General features: G+C 42.4%; 1 protein-coding gene and 1 long non-coding RNA gene across 2 annotated transcripts in view; one reads left to right on the top strand and one right to left on the bottom strand.

Annotated features, from left to right (window-relative positions):
- The window catches only part of C9H3orf70 (chromosome 9 C3orf70 homolog), a 39165-nt gene that overhangs the window by 1821 nt on the left and 21125 nt on the right, over positions 1–16219 (top strand). The window lies entirely within an intron of this gene.
- On the bottom strand, positions 6389–14479 carry LOC135973337 (uncharacterized). Its single transcript, XR_010590145.1, has 3 exons — positions 14342–14479; positions 12811–12860; positions 6389–6524 (listed from the first exon to the last, which is right to left on the bottom strand). It is a non-coding gene; the product is annotated as an uncharacterized LOC135973337 (long non-coding RNA).

Below are 16219 nucleotides of genomic sequence, written 5' to 3'. Positions count from 1 at the left end.
GGTCTAGATGCAGGAATTCTGGGGTAAAATTCTATGGGTAGTGAGGATTGGACTGCTGGTCTTAAAATTCATTAAATGTACAAATACTTATACAGTGCAAGCATTGATCAGTGAGGCTTAGAGTTTATGTATATCACTATTGAGTCTTTGTGATATTTAAGGATCTCCACCTTAACTTGATATAAAATGGGAATTAAGACCAAATAAATTATTTCCATAGTTAGGTGTCCAAAAAATGAACACCTTGGTTTGAACTTATTCATGCATTCTTTAATTGTAAAGTATTCATACATTTATTTTATAAATGTAAAGTTTTTGGTATTCCAAGGATAAATTTTGGGGGAATTGCATTTTGAGATATGGTAATGGGGAGACATTCTGTCAGTAACACCGACTATATAGAAGAAAGTGGATAACATTTGTGTCATATTACTTTTTTGCACTTTCCCTCACATTTTGACTGGTATAGTTAGTGAGTTTTTCAGTATAATTTGTATCTATCTGAGGCTGGTCAAAAAGTAAATTTCATCAGTATGCTATGACCATTTGTTTATTTTTTTTAACTTAGGGCAAAGTTACAACAAAAAGTTAACATTACTTATGAAGGCTCAGGTTAATGTTCCAAGAACCTGGCTAAAGATTTTGGCTTGCTGACTGGGGAGCCCTCCTCCTCTGAGTACGCTAGAAAGGGACACCAAATTTGTCAAACCCTGTACTCTCCTGGGTGCATCTCTTGTGTACGTAAATGGTGTGAAAACTTTTCTATTACAAGGACAGACCATATTTTACTGTACCACAGTACGTTAAGAAGAGGGGATGGGTCACACATGTCCAATAATGTGCAATAGAGTTTAGCAGCTGCTAATAATAATAATAATTAATAAAATGTTCTCTTTAAAATGCAGATTTTTTTTATTGGTGCATTAAGCAAGCAGGTCAGGGGATCTCTAGCATAGGTGCCAACTTTTCCCAGCGCCGGTGGGTGCTCAACCCCCAGCCCCGACTCCACCTCTGCCCTGCCCCCTCCCGCCCCTGCCTTGCCCCCATTCCAACCCTTTCCCCAAAGTCCCCACCCCAGCTCTGCCCCCTCCATGCCCCTATTGGACTTCTTCCCCAAATCCCCACCCTGGCCCCACCTCTTCCCCGAGAGCACCGCATTCCCTCTCCTCCCCCCTCCCTCCCAGTGCTTGCCGCTGCGAAACAGCTGTTTCGCGGGGGCAAGTGCTGGGAGCTAGGGGGAGAAGCAGAGCTGTGGGGTGCTCAGGAGAGGAGGCAGAGTGGAGGTGAAGGTGAGCTGGGGCGGGTGGGGAGCTGCCAGTGGGCGCAGAGCACACACCAATTTTTCCCTGGGCTGCTCCAGCCCCGGAGCACCCACGGAGTCGGCGGCTATGATCTCTAGGAAATTGGCATTTTGTCATAAGGTGAATCTCACTAATAACTTCCTCCCCAAAGCATTTAATTCCTGGAAATAACCATCACATATGCAAGCACATTTCCCCACAACCCCTCCAGTCAAGCACGTCTCTAGTAGCAAAAATATGATGGATCTTAACTGGAGTCATCATCAGAGCCACACAAAGGTTTTGGGAACCTGGGACAAAATGAGAAACTGAGGGCCCCTCACCCATCCAAAAAAAAAAATTATCATGGAAATGAAAGAGTTTAAGAAGAGGGGAGGAGAATGAGGGGCACAGAGTGGGCCTAGGCCTGTGGGGTCGCTTCCCTCCATGCTGGGATGGGGGGCCAAGGAGGATGGGGGGGGGAGTCAGAGAGGACCCAGGCCTGTGGGGATGCTGCCCACCCTGCTGGGATGGTGGGTCTCTGCCTTGTGTGTCGCCAGGGGCTGCTCTTGGTCCTATCTTTCCTTGAGCTCCAGCCCCACTGCTGGTGGGAGCGGTATCCCTGACTCTACTTCTACATCTAGGCTCTTGGCCTGGCAGATTGCCTCAGGATCTGGTGCGATGAAGCCAGTGATTGCAATGGTGGGTCAAACGTGAGTGGCGCTGCAATCTGTGACCCTGTGCGCCAGGTCGCAATGCCTCTGGCTCAAATTTAGCCTACTGATTCCTTTGTCATTTTGGGGGGCAGGAGTAAACTGCCTCTTTTGTCCCACTCCAGGTGGTCCTGGTTACTATTTGTTTATCTTGAGCCAGAAAAGTTGCTTTCCCAGTTCTGTTTTTTGATACTCTCAACCAGCCTTGCAAATAGATTGTTTTCCATCTACAGAAAATACAATATGTTCATGTCCCAGCTTATGCTATTAAAGGAAGCTTTTGTGCTTTACAGGAAGATTCACCGTAGTTGTTTTACTTTATCTTACAACTTCTATGTTTTTTTTCTTTGTATTTTTGTGCAAATGCATTTTTAAAGATCCTCCTTCCTCCTAAAATACTAATGGGATCAGTCTATTGATCATAGCAAAACTGTTTCTCTTTATGAGACTCTGTCCTATCAGAAAAGCATTGCTGGGTTTCAGGCTGTCAGCCAGAAAAATTGTTGTTTCTTACAGTGGTTGTGCCCATGAGGGTTGATAAATTGCAGCACAAACCACTTAGCATTTTATCTCTAGCACTGTTCAAGCTGCAGGTTTTGTGTAAAGGGAGGAGCAAAAAGTGACAATCCTGAAAAGTATATGTGGTGGCTCAAGAAAGTGGAAGTCTTTCTATAAATAAAATTTAAATTTAAAACTTGGTTTTGGAAATCCAGATGTATCACTTTTGACAAACAATACTTTTTTTTCCTGACTGTATAGTTGTTATACATGTTCAATCTTACTATACAGTTCCTCTCTCTTGGTGTTTTCCATTTCTTTCTTCTGGTCTCAAGTGGGCCTATTCCATTTTATATTGTATCAATGGTATTGACATTGGGTGGGGGAGTGAGCCAAGGTTTTGAGTTTTTTCAATCTCCCTTCTGACCTGCTCTTGATTTTGGAAACAGTATCATCCTTCATATTAAGTATAACCAAACATGGTTCTGGAAGGAGTCTCTGTATAGGTTCCCTTGACTATAGCTCCAAGGAATTATTTTTTGACTAATTTGTGCAGGTTTGTTTGCAGTCACAATATTCCTATTACAGATCTTGGCTAGTGGAATTGAACTTTTGCTAAATGTGACAAGTGTTCTTCAGTAGAGCTGGCCGAATTTTTTTTGGTGAATAGTAAATTTGCTGAAAAATGCAGTTTCAGGGTGACCAAAGCTTATTTGCAGATTTGGCAAAGAGTTTCAGCCAAAGAAAAAACGAGGATTTTTTTTTCAAAAACATCAAAAGAAGATTGTACATCTTCAAAACAAACCATTTCAACATTTTGTTTTGAAAACATTGATTCGAATTAACCTGAAGAAATTTTTTTTGGTTTTCATTTTGGCAAGAAAAACAGAAGAAAATGAGTTTGGGTTCCAAACAAACCAAGTCTTGGGTTTTTTGGGGAGGAGGTGAGGGTGGTTGGCCATCAAACCAAAACATTAATTATTTGTGCAGCTGTGTATATCATCTTCTTCTAGCCTACCTTCCCCTTCATGATTTTTTTGTCTTTTCCAATCTAGTTCATATTTTCACTTGCTTTGAATGAATGCTTCACCTTTTCCTGTCTATAATTCTACTTATTAGCTTTCTTTTTTTCCTCTGGAGTAGGAATACTTTTTATATTTAGTGGTATTTTAACACTGCTATGTGAAAATAGAGTTTTGAGCACTTTTGGGTTGGGAATATAAGAACAGCCATATTGGGTCAGACCAAAGGTCCATCTAGCCCAGTATCCCATCTTCTGACGGTGGCCAATGCCAGGTGCCCCAGAGGGAATGAACAGAACAGGTAATCATCAAGTGATCCATTCCCTGTTGTTGTGAAGGGACTTAGGTGTAGCCAGTCATGTCACAGCTTGGCAATAACATGGTTCTTTCTTTACAAAGTGTTATTGCCTGGCTTTGCTCTGCAGGAGTGAATCCCATTTTAAACTCTCTCTGATCCAGGGCCTGTTTTGGAGGCGAGGGAGGCCAAACTCTCCCACTACCTAAGAAGTTTTTGTTTATTTCAGGATGTCTTATTTCAGTTGGCCACGTTATTGGCTGAAGCATAGTAGTATGTAATCATCCAATTACAGAGTGTATCACAATGCGTACGCACATGGGGGGCAAATTGAAGTTGCACAGGCAACCTTAATTCTGGTATTTCCTCACTTTGAGTGCTTGACTTTGCAACCTTAACATAGTAATTTTTGTCTGTAAGTTCCTAACTTTTTACAGATGCAAACTGAAAAGAAAAATTCCGTCATGTGGAACCATATTGGTTCCTATATGGATCATCGGCAGGGTTGCGACCTTTAGAAGTATAGCACAGATCTCTACCACTTTAGTTAATGGGTTAACTGATAGCAGTAGTAAGCTGTTATCCTCTAGGTGGCCCACCCACTAGAGGATGAAGGGACATTTTTGCCACAGGGTTACACAGCTATATGCTGACAGCAGAGAAATAGTGAGACTTGGGGATAGTGGGTTAAATTCTAGATTCTGGAAGAAAGTGTGCTCTAGTGGTTGTAGCCTTTTTGCCTCTCCTGCAACACTGCCCCTCCCCCCTGGGTTCTGATCCTGCCCTGTCTTCCTTGCTCCTATCCACACCTTCCCCCAAACCCATCTCCATCCCTTAGCGTGCCTGGGTACCAGCAGAGTGGGCACTGAAAGAGAGATGTTCTCCCTGCTCTGTTTCTATCTGGTGCCACAGTGGTCCCTGGCAGCCAGGAGGAGCAGTTGCAGGAAATGTCCTGCTCAGCCCTTGCAGTGCTGGGCTGCATGCACAGTCACTCTGTGTAGATCATATATGTTCAGTCCAATCAGCACACAGGAGCTATGTGAGGATGGAACATGCTCAGTGCACATGGAATCTTCTGAGAATTTAGCTGTCAGCCTTTAACAAACCTCTACTGAGCATGTGCAAACTATTTTTGGTTGTGGTTTTTTTGGGAGGTTTATAATTGGCAAAATTCAGATGGATTTTCACACGGATGGCAAAAGGCACAGCTTCAAACCATGGAAGTGCTAGAATTTCTCCATGAAACAGTTGTAAGAGTTCTTTAATATGGGGAAAACATTGCCCTCTTACATTGTTCTCAGAAACAGATGAACCATTTTTGCTGAAATGTTAAATAAATAAACCAGAGGCAACCTGGTATTGTAAAGTTTGGCAAAGTTATAAACAACTGAAATCAGGGATATATAATGGCAAGTGTTAGATAACTGTAACTTGAGTTGCCTGTGAAAAAGACTTCTTCAAGAACTCATTGCCAAAGGTGTTTCAGCTGCACGGGAGAGATTTCCGACTGTTCCCCCTTTAGTTGTGCTGGAAAAGATCTTTAGAGTAATCAAACATTTTTGTACATAATTTGTGTCATAATTTATAATCTCATTTTTTATAGCAATAATCAAACATTTTTGCTGCTCTTCTTTTAAATACTAAGGAGACTTTGAAATTTATTTCCCTCTTTAAGCAATCCCAATTACACACACAGTTTCTGATGTTTAATTTCTTGAAAACTGGGTCCAAATTGACTTTTTCCCTCATCTTTCTCATGCCATTTTCAGTGCTAAGAATTTGTCTTTGTATACTGCTTTAGCAGCACAAAGGGACTTGAGCTATAAAAAGAGTGAGGGGGAACACAAAAATAAGGTTTATAATGGAAAGCTGCCTAAGTCTTTAAATATAGGGTTCACTGCTGTGACAAGATACAGTTAGTAATAATCCTTCATTAACAAGCTACACATTATGACTTAAAAGATCCCTTCCATATCTGATTTCTGTGACTGTTAAACTTACCAGGTGAGCAGAAGTTGTTCCTGCATAGTGAATGTATGTAGGAAATATAGATTTCCCTAAAATTGAGTATCTTTTCCCTGTCTATATGTTTAAAGACTGATGGTCATCTCTTCTCTTCTGATAAACTAAGTAGACTCATAGGTTTAAGGCTAGACAAGGCCAATATGATCATGTAGTCTGACCACCTGCATAATGTGGACTGTAGAATTTCACCCAGTGAATTCTTGCATCAAGCTAATAATGTGTAGTTGAACTAGAGCATCTCTTTTAGACCTCAAGTGATGGGCGAATCCACCACATCCCTAGATGAATTGTTTCAATAGCTAATTACCCTCCCTGTTAAAATTGTACATTTTATTTCTGACATGCACAGGGTGGGTGAGATAATATCTTTTATGGGACCAACTTCTGTTGGTGAAAGAGAGACACTTACACTGAGCTCTTCTGGCCATTTTATTTTATTTCTAGTCTGAATTTGTCTAGATTCAGTTTAAAGCCATTAAATTTGTTTGGGTCTTTGTCTGCCAGATTAAAGAGTTCTCTACTATCAGAAATCTTCCTATGTAGATACTTATTCACCGTGATCATGTACTTTGTGCAAAGAAGAATTCACATGATAAACTGGATTAATTTTCAAATCCAATTTAAAATGGTGTATCTGGAAGTAATGGTGCAGAAACACTTAGATGCTAGGGTGATGAATGCTATATAAAGCCTGTAAGAGATAGAAAAGAGGAGTTTTACCAATTAATATCATAGAAATGTTCGTAAAGACAACTTGATGCCTAGAGTAGCATAAAGGTTGCTTCTCTCCCCATATTAATGGCCTTTCATTTCATTTTGAATATAGTATAGTAACTTAATTTTACCAAAGAGAATAAAAATGAAATAGAATGACATCTTATTTCTATTCTCATATACAACTCTAAGGGCTACTACTAGATGTCTACTGTTTCTACTGTACTACTTTTGATATTGGTATACCATTTTAGATCTAGAACACATCCTGTTAGTTGCTTTGAAAGTTTAGTCCCAAAATCACAAAATATTAAATCTGTATAGCTGCAAGATGACCCAAATATACATAATTTATCAGACTGCGGAGAAACATTGATAGGTTTAAAAGAACCTTCTGCATTGAATTTTGATATCTTAACTTTGAATTTGGGTAACCTTTAGAAAATTGTAAATATGTTTACAAAATTTTTAATATTGCTTTGTAGGAATAGGCAAAAAGCAGGCTTTAAATTCAAAGTCAAATGCCTATTGCAGGGTTAATTCTTCTGTCAGCTACAGTATTGAACAGAAATTGTTACTCGCTTTTCTCCAAAGTTCCTAAGAAAGGGAGACTTATACACCAAAAAATTTCCCACCAGATGAAAACTATTAGTTACTCTACATGAAGGTGAAACTGCATCACCTGCTCTCTCCTGCCTTTGAGGAGCTCAGGCTCACAGAGAGTGTCCCTTTCCCCTAAAGTCAGTGGCCTGATGGTCTTTAAGAGCCCTGGAAAAATTATTCATCTCATATATAATTGTGATCAAAGGGGTAAGTGACTGTTTTTGTGGGTCCAGATCAAGACTTGCCATAGGTTTCTTGTTGGAGCTGTGGATATTTCAGGTGGGAATTTGCACTGCCAAAGGAAAAATACAGTAAGATTGTTTCCCCTTAGCGGATGTCAGTTTTCCATATCCTGGAACAAACTTGAATTCTCCAAGGAGTTTTAGGAGTATTAATTGAAGAAGGTACTCACTCTTGAGTCCATGCTCCTAATCAGAGCTCAAAGTTCTAATCCTTGATTCCAGCAAGTGACATTGTGCCACCACTCTTGTAGTGGAATGAGTGATAGGTGGCGTTGGGCATTGTTGTACTTGCAGTACAGATGGGGTGCAAGACTCTCCCTTCTGGAACAAACAGATTTGGTACTTTCGAGCTATTCGAGGGTTCCCCCATCAGGCTCACTTGAGGAGTATAAACCCAAGTGTGTGTGATTTCAGTGCAACGTGAACTAAGTTCCCTCTAAGCTGCATGGCCGCGCAGCAAGCTATCAAGGGCTGTGCAGATGGGGAGAGGTGCCTCTCCCCCGGCCCCAGCCGCAGAGTTGCTGCGGCCTGGGAGAGGCGCCTCTCCCCTAGCCCCGGCCCCGGAGCTGCTGCGGCCCGGGAGAGGCGCCTCTCCTCTGGCCCCGGAGCTGCCTGCACCCCAAACCCCTCATCCCTGGTCCCACCCCAGAGCCCACACCCCCAGCCAGAGCCCTCACATCTCTGCACCCCAAACCTCTGCCCCAGCCCTGAGACGCCTCCCACACTCTGAACCCTTCAGCCCCACCACTGCCACACATCACCTCCATATTGGTGCACATAACATTCATTCTGCACATGGATGTAAAAAATTAGAGGGAACATTGATCCTGAAGCATCCTGAGTCTTGTCGGCTCAGCTGGATGTTTTGAGGCTGTTAAACTGCACCTTTAGGATGTATCATAATGGCGGGCCTGTGCCAGAGTGATCTGCACTGACAGGCCTACATGGGAGTTTTGAGGCTAGCAGTCTGAAGGTTTTTGCCCTCAAGGCTTTCAAAGCTGGCACTGTGTTAGACTTACTGGACACACTGTGGACAGCTTTCAGGAGCTCCCCACAGAACCTGAACACCAATGGCAGTAGCTGATCCCAGAACTCATTGTTCGCCCCAAGCCACCACCAAACAGAGTTGGGTTTGTCCATGAGGGATTATTTCTTAAAACATTTATATTTCATTTCCTGCTAATTTACATATGCTGACTTGCAGACCTTTGTATCAGTACAATCTTATGATTTAGCAGAAGTATACAAATGACTTGGTAAGGTGCACCAGCATTTTGTTTTTTCTTGGAGATAAAAATAAAACAAACTTCAACTGTGTAATTCTGAAGGTGTGGATTTCAGGCTCCATTGTTGTTTCTACTACATATTGTGAGTTTATATAAATTAATTTAGAAAATTGCTGCTAATGTATCTGTTTTCAGGTAGTCTAGAAAATATGTCCCCCCTCCCCATGTTGTAGTATTTATGCATTTTAAATCTTTTTTTATGTTTTTACTGATAACTAAGTAAATTTGGAATACATACCAGATGTCCCTTCATGAAGTTTTGCCAATATTCCAGTATGTTAGTGTACTCACATATTAAGTACATACCCTTTCTCTCTCCCCTGCCCCTCCCCAAGCCTGTCTGAGTGTGGTAGCTAGGGGTTGCTTATAGTGTATCTGTTCTTTAGTTTAGGCAATTTAAAAGGTGTTATGTATGCATGATTTATATAAGATTCCAGAATTATCATCTGTCTGTCACTCTGAAATCTAAAATGTCTGATTCAGTGTGAAGCGATGGAAACAGCTACAAGCATGGCTAAGAGCTCTTTTTGTTCAGCATATTCAGGTTCAATCATCACTGGGATTGGCTGTCTGTTACTATCCCGTTTTTAAGTTCTCAGCCATTCTGACTTTATGAATTATATCTGTGTGGTGTACACTGTACAGCTACAGTAAAGTGTGTGTTTGTGCCATGTATCTATGCCAATGCCTTGACCATTGAGATATCAGTGGTAACTCAACCAATCACCACCCTTACTCTACAGTTAATTTGCATGCAACAGTTTCATTCGTTGTATGAGGAAGACTACACGGATGGTGGATTACTTGACCCAACTGCAACAGTTCTTCGAAAACATATATAGCTCCTTACCACAGCACCCCGTCATCATCCACACAGATCAACACAAAATCTTCCTCCTAATGTTCTAGCCTCCACAAAGAGGCTGTTGCTTTATCTGATGACTGACTAAACTCCAGTGTAATGTGGAGCAATTATAGTTCTTGGTGGATTGTTTGGTTACCTCAATATTTGTTTGAAAAAATAGTTTGAGAATATAGCTCCTTGGTCCCAGGGTATGTATAGTTTTTCATCTGCTATTCCAATATGTTTGGATTTCAAAGGACCCACCATTCAGGCACCAAAATATAAGTAGCCAGATTTTCAAAAGAGCTCTGTATCCACTGGGCTGAGCTCTTCTGAAAATCTGGCCATAAGTGTCCGAATGGGAGGTTTTGGGTGCTGAGCTCTTGAAAATGTGCCCCCCGGTCTAGACTATAGCTCTTCTTTAAGTCTTTGAAGGAATAAAAACCTTGACCTGATACAGTAATAGATATAAAGCAGACCCCCACTAGACTAATTTTTCTTCAAGGCTAAAGTGAAGCCATGATAATTTCTAAAGGCTCAGTATTGAAATTCCACTTTATCATCTTGGCAATGTCACTCCCTTGCCCATTACGACCTAACTCTGCCTAAAAGTCCTCAATGGTTCTAAGAGCTTTAGTCGACATTTTCTTTAAATGTTTGTACTTTGGCACTGTCCTTCTTTGTGTGTGCTACCACTCTGATTTATTTGTCAGCATACTTGATCATAGTTGAATTTGCATACACCAGCCCACGCACACAGACTCTTGTGTAGGCGTCAGTTCTTGTTCAGCAATACAAACAGGCTCAGGTATATAAGGGAGCCTGCTTGCAGGTGGAGGCATGTGCAATCAAAACTTTTTAAGAAGGTAGGATTGCTTCAATAATGCATGCTTCCCCACTGTGATGGAAGTAGCTCTGTAGACAGCTGGAAGTACTCCACAATTACAAGTTGAGTACAATTGTTGGGAAATTGGGTCTCTGAGCTTTTTGTCTCTTATAGGCATTGGAAAAGTCCCTGCTGTTACTAGGAATGAAGTTTTAATCAATCTGTTTCAAACTCTGTAGAGTAAATAGAGGCTCTTGGAACTGAGCAATCCATAAAGAAGTAGGTTGATCGCTGCTTTTTTTTTTTTTTTTTTAAACTTGCTGATGCTGTTCGTAGCCTTTCTTGGCTTTTCTGGTACTGGCTGTGTAAGAACTCTGATCCTGGCGGTGTTTCTGTGAACTCTTTTCAGATTCACATTTAACAAAGACTTTGAATATCTGTTGCTCTATGATTTAAAGTTTGAGGCATGGTTTTGTTTTCCACTAGTTTTGTATTCGTGCCTAAAAACGATATGCTATTTAAATGGAGTTGTGTATGTTATTGATACTGTCCTTTATACTGAGCTTGACTTGCCTCATTGAATTCCATTTCAATTGACACTTTTTTATGCTAATAGGGTTAACCTAGACTACTTAATTTGAAGGACATTATGTAAAGTCTCTTACTGGAAAGGGTTTGAGAGCTAAAAACAAATATTAAGAAAAGAAAAGTCTAGAGCCACAGAGTTGTAGTTTTAAAATCTTAACAGAATGAGGCTGCAGGTGCCAGTATATCTTTGTTACATGTATACTTAAAGACCTGACATGGGATAGTATGTGTGGTATAAAGACCAGATAGTCTTTGATAGAGTATTTTTGCTTTTCTCATAAACTTTAAGGTCAGAAGGGACCATCATGATCCTCTAGTCCACAGAACCTCACCCATCCATTCCTGTAATAGACTCATAACTTCTGCCTGAGTTGCTGAAGCCCTCAAATCATGATTTAAAGATTTCAAATTACAGAGAATCTGCTATTTACACCAGTTTAAACCTTCAAGTGACTCATGCCCCCACTGCAGAGGAAGGTGAAAACCCCACAGGGTTTTTGGCAATCTGACTGGAGGAAAATTCCTTCCTGACCCCAAACATGGCGATCAGTTAGACCCTGAGCATGTGGGCAAGACCCACCAGCCAGACTCCTGGGAAAGAATTCTCTGTAGTAACTCAGCGCCCTCCTCATCTAGAGTCTCATCTCTGGCCGTTAGAGATAGTTGCTGCTAGCAGTCACAGATCAGCTACATGCCATTGTAGGCAGTCTCATCATACCATCCCCTCCATAAACTTATCAAGCTCAGTCTTGAAGCCAGTTAGGTTTTTTTGCCCCCACTGCTCCCCTTGGAAAGCTGTTCCAGAACTTCACTCCTCTGATGGTTAGAAACCTTCATCTAATTCCAAGCCTAAACTTGTTGATGGCCAGTTCATATCCATTTGTTCTTGTGTCCACATTGGCACTTAACTTAAATAACTTCTTTTTCTCCCTGGTATTTATCCCTCTGATGGATTTATAGAGAGCAATCATATCTTCCCTCAGCCTTCTTTTGGTTAGGCTAAATGGGCCAAGCTCTTTGAGTCTCACCTCATAAGTTAGGTTTTCCATTCCTCTGATCATCTTAGTAACCCTTTACTGCACCTGTTCCATTTTGAATTAATCTTTCTTAAACATGGGAGACCAGAATTGAACACAGTATTCCAGATGAGGTCTCACCAGTGCCTTGTATAACAGCAATAACACTTCCCTGTCTGTACTGGAAATATCTCGCCTGATGTATTCTAGGACTGCATTAGTCTTTTTTGACAGCTGTATCACAATGGTAGCTCATAGTCATCCTGTGATCAACTAATACACCGAGGTCTTTCTCCTCCTCTGTTGCTTCCAACTGATACGTCCCCAGTTTATAGCAACAACTCTCGTTGTTAATCCCTGAGTGCATGAACTTGCACTTTGCACTATTAAATTTTATCCCATTTCTATTATTCCAGTTTACAAAGCGATACAGATCTTTTTGTATGATATTCCAGTCCTCCTCCATGTTGGCAATACCTCCCAACTTCGTGTCATCTGCAAATTTTATTAGCACGCTCCCACTTTTTGTGCCAAAGTCATTAATAAAAATGTTAAATAAGATTGGTCCCAAGACGGATCCCTAAGGAACTCCCCGAGTAACCTCCCTCCAGCCTGACAGGTCACCTTTCAGTATGACCTGCTGTAGTCACCCCTTAAATTAGTTCCTTATCCACCTTTCAATCCCCATTTTAATCCCCATCTTCTCCAGTTTAACTAGTAATTTCCCCTGTTATCTTCTAGCTGCTTACAAATTGGTTGTTAAATCATTTGTTCTAGTATCTTTCTAGATATCGAAGTTAGGCTGACCGTTCTATAATTCCCCAGATCCTCTTTGTTCTCCTTTTTAAAGATAGGTACCATGTTTGCCCTTTCCCAGTCTTCTGGGACCTCTCTCTTCCTCCATGAATCTGAAAGATAATAGCTAATGGTTAAGATTGCTTCAGCTTGTTCCTTAAGTATCCTAGGTTGAATTTCATCAGATCCTGCCAACTTGAATACATTGGACTTATCTAAATATTCTGTTCTTTCCCTGTTTTGGCTTTCATTCCTTCCACCTTCTTGTTAATATTAATTGTGTTGAGTATCTGATCGCCATTAACCTTTTTAGCAAAAAATTTCTGCCTATTAACTACCCCTGTCCTAAGGTATTTAAAGAACCTCTTCTTATTACCTTTTCTGTCCCTTGCTAGTTGTAACTCATTTTGTGCCTTAGCCTTTCTGGTTTTGTCCCCACGTGCTTGTGCTATTCTTTTGTTCTCCTTAGCAATTCATCCATGTTTCCACTTACTACAGGATTCCTTTTCAGGTCATTAAAGAGCTCCTGATGGAGCCATATTGGCCTCTGACTGTCCTTTCTATCTTTCCTATGCATTGGGATAGTTTGCAGTGGTGCCGTTAATACTGTCTCTTTAAGAAACTGCCATCTCTCCTTGAACTTCTCTGTTGCTTAGATTTTCTTTCCATGGGATCTAACCTACAAGTTCTCTGAGTTTGCTAAAATCTGCTTTTTTGAAGCCATTTTTCTTCTTCTGCCGTTCTCACTCCTTCCTTTCCTTAAAATCATGAAATCATCATTTCATGATCACTTTCACCCAAATTGTCTTCCACCTTCAGATTCGCAACCAGTTCCTCTCTGTTGGTTAGAATCAAGTCTAAAATGGCTGCCTCCCCGATTGCTTCCTCCACTTTCTGAAACAAAAAGTTGTCCCCAATCCATTCTAAGAACATTTCCAACGGATATCTGGGTAGTTAAAGTCCCCCCATTACTACCAGGTCTTTTGTCTTGGATATGTCTGTCGCTCTTGTACTTCGCGTTGCTTAATAACGTCACTACATAATTTTCAAAACTGTTGCTTTAATATTTGAAAAGTATTCTGTCAATATAAAAGACCTTATAAACTAAGTGTGATTATTTTTTTAACCATGCAACCAATAATCTTACTATTTAGTTGTAATATACACTTTTATTATACACCATGCCATAAATAGTCTTGCTATTTTGTTGTTACAGGCACTTTTATTGTTTGTTCATTGGGCATAAAGGACTGTTGGTGCTAGAATAATTTGTGTAACCTGTAAGTTTTTTTAAAACACTAGCACATTTTTTTAATGATTGCTACTAACATCTTCAATTATTAACAGCGAAATTTCTGAAAAAAGAAAAATCTTTTCAACATTTATGCTGTGGGTTACTTTTCCTTAATTGGGCCAATGAACACAAAATGGTCATGTTCAAATTCTGTTTCATTTGCACTAATGCAGTCTTAGTTCACAGCATTTCAGCAGCATGATTAAATAAACTGTGTTCATTTAAATATGGACAGTCAGGATAATATTTATTCAAATGTTGTAAAATTCTTCTGTGAAAGCCATGTCCACCAATCCTTACCTTAGGGCTGCTGCCTTCCTTACAGCACCTTCAGGGGTGTGATGGGCCCAAGGCATGGTCCATCAGGTACAAGTAGCTGTTGTAGTTAACTCCAGTAGTGTGGTATGCTGCTTTTCAGTTGGAAATGTATGTTTCAGCAGTGGTGAAGCCTCAGATTTCTGGACAAGGATATTTGTAGTTTAGAAATGCAAAGAATTCTGTAGTTGCTACAACATGTGCCCCGCACATGTGCGCGCACACAATCACTGCTTCCCAAATTTTTTAGTAAGGCGACCCACCAACTGCATTTTGTCGTGCGTGTGAGAGAGAGAGACCCACAACCCTAATCCTGGCCCGATGCAGAGGGAAAGACAGGTTGGAGGTGGGTTGGAGAGCAAACATGCCCTGCACTCATCCCCACAGTGGTAGGTCTTGTCCTACAGGGCTGGGAGCAGCTCCAGGCATTGCAGTCAGGCACACGGGGTTGCAGTGTCTGAGTGGTGCACCAAGTCACAACATTTGGAATGGGGAGCCAGGCCCAGCCCTAGGAGCCAGGAGCCATCAATGCAGGTGAGTGCGGGCTCGCTCTCCTAACCACCCCCACCACTCTGGAGGCCTCCCTTCTGCATTGGGCCAGGAGAAGTGTATGTTTGTCTAGGTGTGGGGTCTCAAACACATGGCCCGCCTCCCTGCGACCCGCAGAGCTCCCTGCTTTCCCCCCCCCCCCCAGTTACTTCCTGTCACTGCCCAAACTCCCCTCACCCCCGCCCCCCTGAGTTATTTTATGTGGCAGCTAAGCTCCCCGGGCGCTGCTCCCCAATGTTTGGGGCCGGGTCTCTCCGCCAGCTGCCCCCATGCACCTCCCCCGAGTGTCCCCCGGCCTCACTTGCTGCCCCCTCACCGCCCGGAGCCTGCAACTCATGCTGACTCCGCTCCGCTCTGCCAGCTTCCGGCATCACCTGCTGCTGCAGGGTCCTAGTGCTCCCCTCCACAAGGGCCAGGGCAGGCTGCCCTTCCCCTGCCCTTCTGCCCTAGTCCTGAGCCTCTCCAATGCCCCGAGTCTCTCCAATGCCCCAAACCCCTCATCCCCAGTCCCACAGCCCTCACCCCTGCCCCAGCCCAGAGCCTGCACCCAGCACCCAAACTCCATCCCAGAGTCTGCACCCCAGATCCTTTCCCCCATCCAAACTCCCTCCCAGAGCCTTAGGCAGGTGGGAGCAGGTTATGGGCACCACCAAAATTTCTACAAACCTGCCACCCCTGGAAGAGGCAGAGCAGGGGTGGAATGGTGGTGCAGCCCAGTGCAGTGGGGGGGGGGCTTTACTGAGTGTATATATTTTATTAAAACCGCTTGGAGGAGGAGGTGGAGAAGAGATGGGGCAGGGGCGAGGCCTCATGGAAGGGGTGGAGTGGGGGCAGGACCAGGGGCAGCGAGGGGGGGAGTTTCAGTGATGCAGTCCTCGGGCCAATGCACTAGTCCTCATGTGGCCCTCGTGGTCATTTCAGTTTGAGACCCCTGGTCTAGGTCCAGTGTTTGATCGCCACGTCCAGGGCTGGATTTACCCATCTAGAACCTTTCCATGACCCACTGGTGAGTCACGATCCACAGTTTGTGAAACATTGCCATATTCTACAATACCTGGCAGCCTGGTTTTCTGTACATCTCTGGCTAGCATGGACAGGAAAAGAAGATTGTATAAGAGCACTGGCCTGACAGATGCAGAAGGGGACAGCTGTGGTTTCGCCTCAGTGCTGTGAATTTACTTACTTCCTGACTTGGAGGGATAACTTAGAGGACAGACAGCATCTCATGCTCTAATGGCAGCCCATACCAATAAGGATGTGAATCTCTAAACCGAGATCTATAATGTGATTTGCGATAAAAAGGAGGATAAAAAT

This window comes from Chrysemys picta, chromosome 9, assembly GCF_011386835.1.
Source record: "Chrysemys picta bellii isolate R12L10 chromosome 9, ASM1138683v2, whole genome shotgun sequence".
Lineage (NCBI taxonomy): Eukaryota > Metazoa > Chordata > Testudines > Emydidae > Chrysemys > Chrysemys picta.
Note: the sequence above shows the minus strand (reverse complement) of the source record. Positions and strands in the feature narration are given on the sequence as shown.